The sequence below is a fragment of the Eubalaena glacialis genome, chromosome 10, assembly GCF_028564815.1.
Source record: "Eubalaena glacialis isolate mEubGla1 chromosome 10, mEubGla1.1.hap2.+ XY, whole genome shotgun sequence".
NCBI lineage: Eukaryota > Metazoa > Chordata > Mammalia > Artiodactyla > Balaenidae > Eubalaena > Eubalaena glacialis.
The window spans coordinates 110,823,771-110,837,911 of NC_083725.1; the positions used below are offsets into that span (position 1 = coordinate 110,823,771).

A 14,141-nucleotide genomic window follows, 5' to 3' on the forward strand; every position below is an offset into this window, starting at 1 on the left:
CAAGGCAGTGAGTGACATCCAGGGATGAAAGTTTAAACATCTCTTACATAAATTCTCTTATATAAATTCACATGTAAGAGATATCATATGATATTTGTCTTTGTCTGACTTACTTCACTTAGTATGATAATCTCTAGGTCCATCCATGTTGCTGCAAATGGCATTATTTCATTCTTTTCTATGGCTGAGTAATAGTCCATTGAATACATGTATAATACAACGGGATGTATATGTGTGTGTGTGTGTGTATATATATATCACATCTTCTTTATCCATTCATCTGTTCATGGACATTTAGGTTGCTTCCATGTCTTGGCTATTATAAATAGTGCAGAAATTATGTGTGTCATTTCTGGGTAGAAAGCCCTAAGAATCAATGCACAATATACCATCCTTTTGATTTTCCCTTCTGCCATGGTGGGCAGTTACATTTGAAATGGTTCCAGAATGGGGATACATGGAATAGAGCCTCCATCTGAATTGCTAAAGTGATCAAGAGTAAGAGAGAAATCATCTTTGTCTGGTTTTTTTTTTATATTTATTTATTTGGCTGTGCCGGGTCTTAGTTGTGGCACGCAGGATTTTTTAGTTGTGGCATGTGGGATCTAGTTCCCTGACCAGGGATCGAACCTGGGCCCCTGCATTGGGAGCGTGGAGTCTTAACCACTGGACCATCAGGGAAGTCCCTCATCTTTGTCTTTTTAAGGCACTGAGATGTTGGAGTTGTCACTGCAATATAATTCAGATTATCCTGATTAATATACCTTCCATAGTAACTTTCCGCAGCCTCTCATTAACCATTAGCTTTAGGAGAGTCTGACATCCTTGATATGACTTACAAGACTTTATATAATTTTTTCCTTGCTTAGGTAGTCAGCCTCATGTCTCACCATGTCCTTCTTCCTACCTGTGCTCCAGGTTATCCTGTACTTTCTGTTCAGTGCATATGTTAAGCTCTGTTTTGCTTCAGGCCTAGAACACTGCTTGCTATTACCTTTGCTCAGAGCATTCTCTCCCCCATCTTTCTCTGCTTGGCTTGCTTCCACTCATCCTTCAAGTCTTTCCTAACACCACTTAGACTTAGGGACCAAAGTAGTATACAGCTCTCCTCCCTGTAATGCAGCTGCATTATTGTGACATAGTCTACTGAACAAGGCAGCCTTTGCCTGTCTTGTTCAGTACTGTTTCCCCAGCATCTGAGCACATAGTAAGTGCTCAATAAATACTGCTTGAATGGATGAATAAGTGAAAAATATGATTCCTTCTTTTGGAATACTCTTCATCCCCTTTTGATCTGGTCAACTCTTAAATGTCCCCTCTTTTCTCAGCTTAGATACCATCTCCTCCAGAACCTTTGCTTTCATCATCTGAAAAATAATGCCTGTGAAATTTTAAAGTATCAAAGCTCTTCCAGGAATATAACACCCAATAAGTCTTGGGACTGCACGTCCCCTAGGAAATTTTTCATTTTTTTAAAGTACAAATCAGTAGGAAACCAGAATGTACTTTACAGAAATGTTCTATTTTGCTAACCAGATTGGACAGTCACCTAAACTGTAAAGAAAAGGCTGCATATGTTCATTATCCACCTCATGATTCCTTGGGTTTGGAAGTTCTGGGAGGTGAATTCTTTGAATATAGTAGAGAGGAAGACAGTTCCTGCAGTATCTCAGCAGTCACATAAATAAGATGGTCTGCATGCTTGCCCTTAACTGATTTGGTGAGGGCAACATTTCTTATAACCTCATCCAAGTTGGATTGTAAACCTAAAGGAGAAGGAAAGAGAAGCAAGATTCTCAGGATAAGCCACTGTGTTGAAAGAAGAGTGAACTTTGGATCCCCAAAGAGTGACTTAAAGTCTTAGTTCTGCCACCCAGTAGCTGTGTGATCTTGGAGGAGCTGCCTCACTTCCCTGATTCTCAGTTTCCACATATGTACAGTAGGGATGGACGATATCACCTCACCTGTCTACCTCACATGGATTTTGTGAGGATCAGATATTTTGAAAACTAATAGCAGCATGAGAGTCTCTGCTGCCAACTCCCTTACTTTTCACTCTCACCCCGTCTCCCCACCTTGCTCCCTCAGGAATCTTGGGCACAAGTCTAAAAGAAATCATAAATCAGATAAATAGATAAATGTGTATAGATACAGATGTAATTTTACCTGAAAGCTTCACATTCCTTGGAATGTCCTTCTCATCTACTATAAATTTGTGAATTCTAACATTATTTAATAATCTACCTCACTGGGACTTCAAGTTTGATACCTTCATTGATTTCTGTTTATTTTGAATGCTGACATGTAACTATATTAAATATAAAAATATTAAATATATTAATATTAATATATTAAATTAATTTAATAATTAATATAATTACTGAATTATATATAATATATACAAATTAAATTATTAAATTAACATATAATTATTAAATTATAATATATGTAAATATATTAAACACTCCAATTAAAAGGCAATCCCTACTTCTCTTGCAGGTGACAGCTTAAAATAACTTTCCCAGGAAAGGATGTGCTGATCTCCAGCTGCTGGAGGAGATTAGGAGCCACTTGTACGTTCTCCTAGCCACCTTTATGTGTACTCCCTTGCTCTTGTTACAATTATATAGTTATTTCCTTTTTCTTTTTATACTGAGATATAGTTGATGTACAATATTATATAAGTTACTGGTGTATAACATAGTGATTCACAATTTTTAACGGTTATATGCCATTTATAGTTGTTATAATACATTGGCTATACTCCCTGCATTGTACAATATATCCTTGTAGCTTATTTTATACATAATAGTTTGTACCTCTTAATTCCTTTCACCTGTTTTGCCCCTCCCCACTTCCTTTCCCCAGTGGTAGGTAACCACTAGTTTGTTCTCCGTATCTGTGAGTATGTTTCCTTTTTGTTATATTCACTAGTTTGTTGTATTTTTAGATTTCATGTATAAGTGGTATCATACAGTATTTGTCTTTCTCTGTCTGACTTATTTCACTTAGCATAATGCCCTCCAAGTCTGGCCATTGCAAATGGCAATATTTCATTCTTTCTTATGGCTGAGTAGTATTTTATTGTATATACATCCCACATCTTCTTTATTCATGCATCTGTTGATGGACAAGTGTTGTTACTTCCTTATTATCCCTGTCCCCTTCTTTTTTATTTTTAAATTAATTAATTAATTTATTTATTTATTTATTTTTGGCTGTGTTGGGTCTTTGTTGCTGCACGCGGGCTTTCTCTAGTTGCAGCGAGCGGGGGCTTCTCTTCGATGCGGTGCACAGGCTTCTCTTGTTGCGGAGCATGGGCTCTAGGCCGGTGGGCTCAGTAGTTGTGGCTCGCGTGCTCTAGAGTGCAGGCTCAGTTGTTGTGGCCCACAGGCTTAGTTGCTCTGCGGCATGTCGGATCTTCCTGGACCAGGGCTCGAACCCGTGTCCCCCACATTGGCAGGTGGCTTCTTAGCCACCACCACCAGGGAAGCCCCTCCCTGTCCCCTCTGACTAGGGGACTCTGGAGGGTACAACCTATCTGTGTCTTATCTCCACCTACCTCCTTTGTGCTTGGCACAGAACCTGGCTATTAGTAGGCATTGAATGAGGAGCAAATGAGCACCAATGATTCTGAAGTCTCCACTAGTGTCCCCCTTAGTCCACAGAATACTGACTGTAGCTGATGTCCATATGTATGTTGCTTGGAAAATTCTGGGATATGATTTGTCACACTATTCAAATAAATACCATGTCAGCATATCCTCCCTAATGTCTGAGAGAATAATCAAAGCTAACTTTGGACGTAAGTTTGCACACTTGTTTGATTTGAGGAGATAACCTGTAAAAATCACCTCTGCCATGAAATCTTATCTGGGAAAGACTGGAGTGTTTCAGAGTCAGATAAATGTGAGTCAGGCAAACCTCAGCTCTACTATTTGCTAGTCTTTGCTCATCCGTTCCAGGCCTCAGCTCCCCTATTTATAATCTTTGAATATTGGTGTCTCCTTCCAGGAATATTATGAGGTTAAGGTGAAAGGGCATGCATGAGTCATGGGATGCTGGCCCCCATAGACTGTATCACAGTAGAGGTTGAGCTTCATACTCCCCCATAGAAGCAGCTCCCATCTTTACCTTCATGAACTCAGGGGTTTTTTTCCCCTCAGGGATTTCTCCAATGTTCTCAGCATCTGGATACCATCTAAGGCAAGCATTTTGGCTGAAACATTAATCTAGATAAAGGACCAAGAAACACTAAGGAAACGAGAAGAGCTGGGAGAAGGGAGACTCAAAATCATCCTGTGTAATGGTCCAGGGCTCCAGCAACCTCACTGAGTTCTCTGGGACCATTAAGATGGTCTCCAAATTGGTAAGGAGGATTCCACTGGTGAAGTTTTCCACTTCCGTTGGTAATTTCACTACCCTTATTTCCACTAACTACTCATGCATTTGAAAGGATAGGATCTTCTTTTTACCATGTTCCCCTTCATAATCCCCAAATAAGCTATTCCGAGAGAATGTGACTGTTTCGGGGAGGAATTTGTAACTTTGCACACGCTTAGCAGATGGGGCAACATAAGGATCCTGAGATCCTTGAGAGAGAAGCATAAAGAGAGGAGGAGGAGATGAGGGACTAAGTGTAAGTTTTGCATGTTTCTAAATTATGATTGCAACACCATGAGTCTGACCTATGCAAAGATTCACAGCATCACAGCCTCTGTAGAGATTGTATCCACACCTCCCCTGCTCCACTTCTCCTGAAAATCGCAGGTTACCACACATGAAGACTCCCTTTTCTTTTGGCCAAGTATGATTTGGGTAAATTGCATAAGGCATTATGTGTCCAGCTTTCCACCCTTTGTAGTTATTTTCCAGGTAAAAGGCATTTCGTTGGTGCACATTTAGTCTGCAGAATCTGGTGAGCTGAGCCTTGTTTAACACTGACTCAGAATAAATAAATGATGCTTTACTGCCAAGACCTAATTTGTGCAACCTGTTCTCTTGGAAAAATGTGCATTGAAAATTGAACCACAAACTCAGTAGATCTGGGTTAGGGCTAATTGCTCCAGATAGGAAATGCAGTCATTATGCTGTCATTGTAGTTGACCTGGCATGTCATTAGTGTGAGAATATGTTAAGGGAAACTCAAAATTGGAGTTGGGAAGCCGTGAAGGGAGGGCTTTCATGCACATGCTACTCATTGCAGCTTGCATAGTTCAGCAGGGAGAAGGAAGATTTCCTCTTACCCAGCAACAGCAGGCTCCCCTGGTCTGCAACCAATAAGATCCTCCGCCACTTCGAACTCTCATTTTCCTCCAATGAATTTTTGTTTAGAACAACCCCTCCCAACTTTCTCCTTTCCTCTATAAAAGAATGCTCTCCTCTTTTATTCTCTGGACTTGTCTATGTTTTAACCATAGTTTGCTTGTCCTGAAATGCAATTCCTCTGCTATTCCCAAATAAACTCTTTTTTTTTTTTTTTGCTTACCTAAAATTGCCCTTTGCTCTGTTTTAGGCTGATATCCAAAAGAAGAGCAACTGAAAGGGCAAACTGACCTTGTCTAGTGAGCAAATAATAAAACAGTAATACATAATGTATTGCAAAAATGTCATGACCAGGAGAAAACCTGACAGGGGCAGAAAATTAAAAAAAAAAAAAAGAAGGCAGGTAAATTTAGAAGACTTCAACTGGACTCATGTCAGATTTTCCTCCAGGACAGGAGTGGAGGAAATTCACACTCCTCCTGGTGGCAAACAGCTGATGTAAATAGTGATGCGGGTATGGCGGGCTGGCTTTCACTCAATGGCATTCGGGAGAGTATGTGACCCACCCAAGGGGACAGCAACTTATTGAGCTCTGGCTGATTGTTGCCTTGTGGGCAGAAGGTTTCGTTTGGCCAGATCTGAGATTTCAAGAGAAATGTGAATGTGATTATGTATCAAAATGACCTTTTTTTTTTTTTTTAGATGTTAGCATCTGAACCAATTATTTCTTGAATCGCCACATGTGCCTCAATCAACAGACGTATCAGAGAGCTTTGGAGGATGAGCCTCCTTCCTCTCCACCACCCCGTCACTTGTTACTAAGCACCTTCTCTTTGCACGTTTCTGCTGAGTGTGCTAGGTTTCAGGTGGTGTGGGGCTGCAGGAAAGGAAGGAAGACCCACAGGGACAGGACACAGCTTGCTGACCTCAAGGAGCTCATGGTGTAGTAGTGACATGAGATAAGGGCAACAACTTTAATAAAAGTGTAACAGGTGTAGAATAATATTCAGCCATAAAAAGAATGAAATTTTGCCATTTACAACAACATGGATGTACCTGGAGTGTATTATGCTTCGTGAAGTAAGTCAGATAAAGACAAATACTGTATGATATCACTTATATGTGGAACCTGAAAAATAAAACAAAGGAACTGATATTACAAAACGGAAGTAGACTCCCGGATATAGAGAACAGACTGGTGGTTACCAGTGGGGAGAGGGAAAGGGGGAAGGGGCAAAATAGAGGTAGGGGATGAAGAGGTACAAACTACTGTGTATAAAATAAATAAGCTGCGAGGATATATCGTACAGCAAAGGGAATGTAGCTCTTCTTTTGTAACAACTTTAAATGGAGTATAATCTGTAAAAAATTTGGATCACTATGTTGTACACCTGAAACTAATACAATATTGTAGATCAACTGTACCGCAATAGTTTTTTTTCATTTGAAATAAATGTGAACATTAAAAAAAAGTGTAACCGATGGAAAAATTTCCCTCTTAAACTACAATTGCTATCTAAGGAGGAGAAATTTTTAGGAGAAATTGCAATGTCTCTGCAAATCCTTTTCTTTTTTCTTTTCTTTTTTTCTTTTTTTTTTTAAGCTGTGTATCCTAATAGCTGCTGGAAAGGCAAAATGATGAGACTTAACTTGAGTTAGTGACACACAAGAGCCAACTTCCTCTGCACAATAGAGAGAGAAGGACTTGGAGTTCTACTAGGTGATCCAGAAGGGTGAAAGTGTGGAAGAGAGATGAGATGGGAAAGAGGAATCCTGATGGGTGAAATGGACAGGTACTCAGGTTGTTAAAAACTTAGATAAGGGATGGCTCTTGGTCAACCACTTGATGTTTGCTTTGCTACCTCAAATATCAGAAAGTCCGCTATACACCAAAAGCTCTTGTGTCATTCTTAATTTTTTTTTTGAGTTGTTACATTATTTCTTTAATACTTTGTCAGAGAATAATTTTTTAGATACAAATTCATTAGTCTTCAGCTATTTTTTTTTAACATCTTTATTGGAGTATAATTGCTTTACAATGGTGTGTTAGTTTCTGCTTTATAACAAAGTGAATCAGTTATACATATACATATGTTCCCATATCTCTTCCCTCTTGCGTCTCCCTCCCTCCCACCCTCCCCATCCCACCCCTCCAGGTGGTCACAAAGCACCGAGCTGATCTCCCTGTGCTATGTGGTTGCTTCCCACTAGCTATCTATTTTACATTTCATAGTGTATATATGTCCATGCCACTCTCTAACTTTGTCCCAGCTTACCCTTCCCCCTCCCCATATCCTCAAGTCCATTCTCTAGTAGGTCTGTGTCTTTATTTTCGTCTTGCCACTAGGTTCTTCATGACCTTTTTTCTTTTTTTTCCCTTAGATTCCATATATATGTGTTAGCATACTGTATTTGTTTTTCTCTTTCTGACTTACTTCACTCTGTATGACAGACTCTAACTCCATCCACCTCATTACAAATACCTCCATTTCATTTCTTTTTATGGCAGAGTAATATTCCATTGTATATATGTGCCACATCTTCTTTATCCATTCATCCGATGATGGACACTTAGGTTGCTTCCATATCCTGGCTATTGTAAATAGAGCTGCAATGAACATTTTGGTACATGACTCTTTTTGAATTATGGTTTTCTCAGGGTATATGCCCAGTAGTGGGATTGCTGGGTCGTATGGTAGTTCTATTTGTAGTTTTTTAAGGAACCTCCATACTGTTCTCCATAGTGGCTGTATCAATTTATATTCCCACCAATATCCCAGCACCACTAATTGAAGAGGCTGTCTTTTCTCCATTGTATGTTCTTGCCTCCTTTGTCGTAAATTAGGTGCCCATATGTGCGTGGGTTTATCTCTGGGCATTCTATCCTGTACCATTGATCTATATTTATGTTTTTGTGCCAGTACCATACTGTCTTGATTACTGTAGCTTTGTGGTATAGTTTGAAGTTGGGGAGACTGATTCCTCCAACTCCGTTTTTCTTTCTCAAGATTGCTTTCCGCTGCTTTTGTTCATTAAAAGGATACTGTCTATACACAATGGTCTGCCTCAGGGAACCCTGCCCCTCTGCCTGAATGTTAAACCAAAGTGCCTTTGTTCAGGGAAGCACCCAGACCCTGTCCACCTGTGGATGGCTGCAAGAAAGAAGAAATTAACACATCCCTTCCCTGAGACTGGCCATTCCAGGGGATATTTGCAAAATTTATGGCCTTTTTACTTTACTTCCTTATCTCCTCCCCCTCTCTGTGCTATAAAGGAAACTGGCATCCAAACCCCAATAAGATGGTAGTTTTGAGACATTAGTCTGCCATCCTCTCGGTCTGCTTTCCAAATAAAGTTGTATTCCTTGCTTCAACACCTCATCTCCTGATTTATTGGCCTGGCATGAGGTGAGCAGAGCAAGCCTGGACTCGGTAACAGAAGAGGCAAGGAAGGCTTCTCCCCTAAACGTTTCAGAGAGAGCATGACCCTGCTCACACCTTGATTTTGGACTCTTAGACTCCAGAGCTGGGAGACAATAAATTTCTATTGTTTTAAGCCACCCAATTTGTGGTACTCTGTGTGTACCAAATATAGGGGGCCTCATACATGGGAAACAACTAGGTGTATAAAGATTCAATTTTTGGTTTCCAGTTTCAGTTCAAATGCAGCTGCTTATGTGTCCTAGTTTCATGACCCTGGAGCAGTTAAGTGTGGTGGGTAAGTGCACAGGCTCTGTAGCCAGACTGCCTCGCCTGAGATTTGTGCTTTACCTCCTACAAGCTGTGGGCCTTGGACAATTTGCATACTCTCTCTGTGTCTCAGTTTCCCAATCTATGATATGGGAATAATAATAGGCCATGGAGCCTTGTGAGGATTAAAACAGTAAATCCAGGCAGTGTTTACATCAGACACAGAGTGATTAAATAGGTAACCATAAATATTAGTTCTTTTTATCTGGCCTATTTCAGCTAAGCCAAGGTAGAGCATAGAGAGGCGATTCCTGAGGGTGAAATGTCTCTAGGCTTTGTGTCCAAGTTACCTGTGGTGACACGGTACTTGCTAGAGTGACAGAAAGATGGGACAGATTGCCACACATGGTTCCAGGAGAAAGCAGAGGGCTCCTTAAAATCAAAACTCTCAGAGTGTAAAGATTGGGGGAGTAGAGGGAATTCCTTGGCAGTTCAGTGGTTAGGACTTGGCGCTCTCACTGTGCCAAGTGAGAGCCTGGGGGTCCAGGTTCAATCCCTGGTGGGGGAATTAAGATCCCATAAGCAGCACGGCACGACCACCCCTCACAGAGTGGGGGGAGTATAGTACAATTAAATTTTTATTTCCATTTTAATTACACTTTTACTTTACAAATATAACCAAAACTTCAGTTTCTTTTATACATTTTTCTATAAACTTAATGCCAGAGAAATTCTCAAAGCCAAACTATAAATGCTTGTACACTATGATGTGAACACAGCAACCAAAGTCTAAGTTTTTAAATGCACTGATCTTTCCCTTAACAGACCGTAATACATTTTCCCCATTTAGCTCTAGTCTTACGATACAATCCATCACTAAAATTCAAACTACATCTAAACTGGCTTAATCTAGACTTACTTAGGTTTTAGTCAGTTTTTTCACAAAAGCAAGCTAGATAAATATAAGCTAATATTAAAATGTGTTTTATGGCTCAAGTCAAATTACAGTATTATGCTTCTCATTACATATTTAGCAAAGGCAAATTGCTTCAAATGAGTCCAGTTGAACCCAAATAATGAGTAATGTAAAACATGTGGAATAATTATAGGAAATCAAACCTTATGCTTATATAAGCTGACTTGTATTACAGTCAAAACCCACCAAGCCCTCTCTGACAATGGGACATAGAAAAATTTGCACTCTCTGAAGCAGTCTTAGTGATGGGCACATACTGTTCCAAACTCTATGAACTAGTGAAAACGTCAAGTTTGAGGAACTCCAACATGGAAAATGTACTCCAAGAATTTCATCTCAAAAAATGAAGTCATTAAAAACCTGAGAGTGTAAGAGTTGCACCATTTAAGAAAGGGAATTTTAAACTGATTGCCTGCTGGCCAGCTGAATTTGGAGGACCTCTACCTCTCACTTCTAACTAACCATGTAAGAAAACAGACTGGCTAGTTTGCGTATGTTTTATCCAAATAAAAGGCTAACTTAACAGAACCCTTAAATATAAAAAATAATAACTGAACCATACAATGTTAATTACAAGGGAAGACAATGATAAAAAGTAAAAAGTCTTTTAACTACTGTTAAAAGTACGAATTCATACACAGGATTATCATAATGCTATTTTAAGTATTATCTACTTTTGAAAAATCACAAGTCTTCATCACACAGAAAAAAAATACAGATTTCACTTTTCTTCAAAGGGATGTCAATCCTAAATATGATTTAAAACATTTGAGTAAAACTGTTTAGTTTTTCCCCTCAACCTACTGAATATTTTCCAATGCCATTTAGTAGTTTTATATAGAATATTCACGACTTAGATTACTCAGAGAAAAGACCACGGCATATTTTGTAATTATACAATACAAAAGAGGGCTTTCATTTACAAACAAACCTGGAACATAGAAGGCATTCAAAAATATAAGTTAATCAAGAGCTCATTTAAAAACTAGTCAGTATTTATTATGTAGAGAATTGGAATTCCCATTTTAAGACTGTTGGTTCTTGAAGATGTGTGATAAGAACTTACCTAACAAAAGTGTTAAACTGTACCCTTGTACCCTCTTTTTAATGGAATACATCAAATTTGAACTTCCCTAGTTCTATTTTCATCAGGAAACCTAACAAGAGAGCATTGGGATACAACTATAACTAACCAGTTCAAAAACAAGTTTTAAAAATTTGTGTTTGTGTTATGAATTTTACACTCAAAACCAGATCTATTATATTCCAAGGTTACTAACTCAGCCAACTTACTGTTTTTCTCACTTAAGCCCCAGGGTATGGATGACTGACTGAAGCACTTATACAATTGGGAAGTAATGCTGGAGAAAGAATTTCTAGGTCCAAGCTTACGTTACAAAAGGACACGAGTGGCCTCGAATCAGATGACTCTTCAACCCAAACACTCCTTACTGACAGCACTTTATAAATCACACCAAGAAAAAGTCCGCCTCTCCTCACTCTCCCCAAATGGCAGGAGCTAACAAACACACCTGAAAGTGATCACTGCAGCTTTTCCCTTGGATGCCAGAAACAATCATGGAAGGTGGGCTGGATGGAGCCATCTCCATCTCTGCCTTCCCCAATCTTGTAGGACTCATCAGTGAGCTCACCAGTAAAATTACAGTTAAGTTAGAAAAAAGTGAATGTAAACCAGAAGGGCAGGACTGTTACACTTGAAGGAGAACTATCCATAGAACTAGGGGCTTTTTCAAAGCAGATCCCTGGTCATTTTTGGTCCTGGAGACCGGTGCTCACCTACTAGTAAGCATGGGCACAGCTATAGTCACTATTAGATACGTAATCGTGTGAAGATTGGACAGGACCTCAACTAAATAAACTTCAATGCTTATAAATATAATTCCTCAACTGCTCTTGGTCTGATTTTCTCAAGTCTAAATAGGGAAGAATGTATGATGTATCTTTCACATCACCCAATATTCAGGAGAACAGCCCTGTGATCAGTACCATAAAGATGTACAACTAATCAAAAGTTCATTTCTATCTATTAAAAACATAACTGTATCAATCTCTTTAAGTAGCTGCATCTTATAAGATTTCTTTTACATTAAACCTACAGTCAGTCATTTGTAATAAGGCATACACAACATACCATTAAGCAATAACACGACCAGCAAACTCTTTTGCCTTAAGATTTATTTTTTTTTAATTCCCTCAAATTGGATCCTAATTTAGCAGTATTTTGAAAAGATTTTTAAATTTGGTATTTTTCTCTTAGGCTGACAAAATCTAATTCTGATTCAGATCATTCCAAAATATTTTTGAAAAGGCTTTGTGTCACTTGTTAAAACCAAATTTTCATCTCTTTCACTGTAACTTCACGTTAATTGAAATAACTAACTTTACAATCCAAGAGTTCAAAACCTAACAGACCCACTTTTAGAAACTTCTTTCACCTTCACAGATCACCATTTCACCACGGTCGTAAGAATAACTAAGACACATAAATTCCAACAGCACAAATGTTGGAATTTGTGCATTATGGGGGGGGGGCTCTAATGAGCGCTGGATCTGTCTCTTTTTATACCAATGCCCAAAACTTTCCCCAGCCTAGTCAATTTTAATAGTTTCCCGTATGTTTAATTAGGATCTGTTGTTTGTGAAGTAAGGTCTGGTGATACCGGTATAAAATGTACTAGTCAGTAATACACTGGGAGTGCTGCTGTAATACAACTCATTAAGAGTGTAAAATCGGTACAGGAGTCGCACCTTGGACTCACTCAAGCAAATCTAGTTCCCAAAAGTAACAGAAGTTCCTCATCACAAAGATCTATAACACGGTCTTGGAGTAGGCCCCCAAGAATGGTATTGGAACAAGGGTCCCACAAACTTGATTGACCTAAGCTTGCCGCTGTCTCTTAACATTCACCTGACTAGTGGGGGAAAAGCAATCCTTGCCTGTAAGAATTTTACAAATTTAGTGTGAAATTAAAAAACAAAACAACAAAAAGTAACAAATAGGAACAGTTCACTTTCTTTAATGTTGTACAAAAAAGTATGAGTAGAACCAAAAGCAAATTAAACATGATCACATTTGTTTACACCACAATCGAGTTTTTCATATTAACTTTACTATTCAAACAATAGAAAGTAGGTGGTAATTTAGGGACTGGGGAAGAGATAAACCAAAAAAACTTTTCTAGCATGTTTATTCTACACTGTATACAGCTCTGCTCACAGAGACGGCGTCTCTTACTTCTCTGCTGCGCAGGAATTCAGTTGGATATAAAACTGAAACTGCTCAAAAGCTGGGGGAGACTAGAAATGACGGGTCCATATCCCGGTGCATTGTCATACAGTTCAAACAGTGGTGCAGCTACCAGCTTGTAATTTTTAGGGACTGCACACAAGGCTTTCTCTTGAAGCTGGACCAAAACCAACTTACGTTCCTTAGGTTTTGTAATATGTGCAGGTATATATGGATACTGAGGAGGGTCAGCATTCGTTCTCCACCAGTCACCAGTGCAGTCATCAATAACCCTGCCTTGCAGGACTCCATCTCGACAACCCTGTATCTCTGTCATTAAGCGTTTTAGTCCTTCAACTTCATCTTCTCCTGGGTTAAGCGCAACACCAGGTAATTTAAAGAAAGTTGTCCCCAGCTGCAGCAGTAACACATGGGGTAGCCGGTGCTCGTGGACAATCAAAACCCCTTCTACAGTCCTCCTGATGCCAATTTTATCAAATTCCTCCCGCATGCGCGGAAATCTGGCTGCAACGGAGCTGTTCTTCTCATAGAGGCGCACTTTTGTTCCCAAAGTGTAGTTGGTAAGAGGGTACAGGTTGGTGGTGCGCTCCAGGGTGAGGGGCTCCGTCCGCTGGATGTACTTGTGGTCGAGCTGGTTGACCCCGCGGGGCCAGCCGGTCTGCTAGCGACTGGGCGGCGCCGCGGACATGCTGGCGAGCTCGGGCACAAGCGGCGAGCGGAAAAGGAGAGGCAGGGAGACTTTCCCAGCGCTGGCAGCGGTGATCTGCGTCCCACTCAGCAGCCGCCGCCAGCCATGAACAAGAAAGCGCCGGAGGAGCAGTACCGTTAAATTTAAAACAGAGTCTACTTAGTGCGAAGGCCATTTGGAAGCAAATATTCAAATATTCCTGGGGTGCTTCACAAGACAAAGAGCTGGACGAAGTCTCCCCACAATCCTCTTTTT

At 39.8% G+C, this 14,141-nt stretch overlaps 1 non-coding gene and 1 pseudogene across 1 annotated transcript; both read right to left on the reverse strand.

The window, feature by feature from the left end:
• Positions 1 to 609: 609 nt before the first annotated feature.
• On the reverse strand, positions 610 to 681 carry TRNAW-CCA (transfer RNA tryptophan (anticodon CCA)). The gene has a single exon. It is a non-coding gene; the product is annotated as a tRNA-Trp (tRNA).
• A 12,524-nt stretch (positions 682 to 13,205) lies between these two features.
• On the reverse strand, positions 13,206 to 13,886 carry LOC133099628 (cleavage and polyadenylation specificity factor subunit 5-like; annotated as a pseudogene).
• Positions 13,887 to 14,141: the final 255 nt, after the last annotated feature.